Source organism: Propithecus coquereli, unplaced genomic scaffold (assembly GCF_000956105.1).
Source record: "Propithecus coquereli isolate 6110/MARCELLA unplaced genomic scaffold, Pcoq_1.0 Scaffold6, whole genome shotgun sequence".
Taxonomy (NCBI): domain Eukaryota; kingdom Metazoa; phylum Chordata; class Mammalia; order Primates; family Indriidae; genus Propithecus; species Propithecus coquereli.
The window spans coordinates 9,934,296-9,936,161 of NW_012151951.1; the positions used below are offsets into that span (position 1 = coordinate 9,934,296).

The 1,866-nt window shown below is 30.3% G+C and overlaps 1 protein-coding gene across 1 annotated transcript in view; it reads right to left on the reverse strand.

Moving 5' to 3' along the window:
* RDX (radixin) overlaps nucleotides 1–1,866 on the reverse strand; it is a 54,327-nt gene that overhangs the window by 2,391 nt on the left and 50,070 nt on the right. The window lies entirely within an intron of this gene.

Sequence of the window (1,866 nt, forward strand, 5' to 3'; positions counted from 1 at the left end):
AAGAAACACATACATTTCTAGGTCTAAAACAAGATAAAACGTCTTATTTAAGTTGGAAAAATAGGGATATCATGGCATACATTATAACAAAGTATAAGAATTTCATATAATAAATCTGTTTTATCAAAAGGAACTTTTCCAAAGACAGTCACATAAATAATCTCAGAAATTCAGATTCCATATTTCTAAGGATGATGGACATTTGGCTATATTGATTTAGTAAAGATAAAAAACTAAAACCAGTATTCACTATTTTTAGGAGCAAATTAAATAACATGCTTAAATATCAAAACAAATCCAAAATTTTAAATGATCATTAAATAAAAGTGAAAACAATTAGAATAGGGTAATTAAAAACAAGAAATTGCACGAATGGAAGCAATTGGCTAGCTATAAGCATGGAGGAATCTGGGCATACAAATAACATGAAGCAACAATATGGCACTGCCATTTTGAAAGAAATGATATTGTAATAGATAAATGCAAATGATCTAAGAGCTAAGATAAATTATTTGAAGGTCCATATTTTAATATAGGCCAAAATAAAGGGTCCAGTCATTCTAATCTTGCTTCTAAGCCCTCGAATATAGCAGGCACTTATTATTGGCTAAATGAAGATCATTAAGTAAGAACTTGGAGCCACTGAGTAGCTAGCAATCTCCAGAGCCAAAACATAAACCTGAATGTACAGGATGTGTCATGGGATAATTATCTTAGTCATAATCTTGAACATTAAAATTCTGTACAAAATAATAATGGATACTTCACCTCCAAAGGAGTATATATTACCCCAAACTCTGTACTACAGGAGTTTAAGGACAAAGTAGTGAGGAGACAAAGTAGAGTCATGATCTTTCCACAGGGAAAATGGTAGCTCTTAAAATCCAGATAGATGGACATACTAAGATTGTCTACTAAGGAAAAAATGGGAGTTTAAATTATTTAATTGGAAAAGCCAAGGATAAGAATGTGATAAGCTTTGATACATAGAACGTTATTGTGAGCCAATTTTTCCTAGCCACCAGTGTAGAATGTGAGGAGTCAGATTGGCTGAACATTTTATGAAGTTATCAAAAATACTGGCAGAATCCACTGATCTTTTGAAAGTTCTAAAATACTGTCACTTCACATGATAGAGCACACTAGAATATTTGATAACCTTCTAGTTAAAAAAAAGAATGAAGAAGGCACAAAATAAAAAAATGGTAAAGTTCTGTTAATTTATAACAAATTTAAAGAGAGGAATTTGTCTACCAGTGTAGCTCCACGCTTAACTGTTTTCCCTTATTAATGATAGCTTGGCTTTGGTTTACTAATCAGCTCAGCATATTAATGCTAAAGTTAGCAATTCTTTATAGTTTAGTTTCAAGTTTTAACTTTTAAAACTACTTTTTATTGTGCCTACATAAAATGGGATGCTTTTGAATTTCAAAAGTTTATCTTATTTTTCTTTCTAAAAACATTTAATCAACAGATTAGGTGATGAAAAGTAAGATAGACAGTGGTGGGAAATTTTTTAAAAATCACAACACTAATAACAAAACATATTTCTAATGATAATCAAGAGCAAGTTCCAATAAAGTCTAAGATAACTTCGTAAGTGGCAATTCTAGTTCTTAAAAACTCCAATTAGATATAAAGCAAAATATTATCATATAAAAGTCTCTTTTCTTTTCTGACAGGATCAAAGTAATCATTACCTGCCCTTGAGAATAGAAACAACAAAGTGACAGTTAAACATTACTATAAACTGAGAAGATCCCTGGCTTTTACTATTTTAGAACAGACATCACTTAAAAATCATGTTAAAATTAGTAAGCAGCTTTTAAAAAAGCAATTAACTTCTGGATTTATGGTAACTGCTCT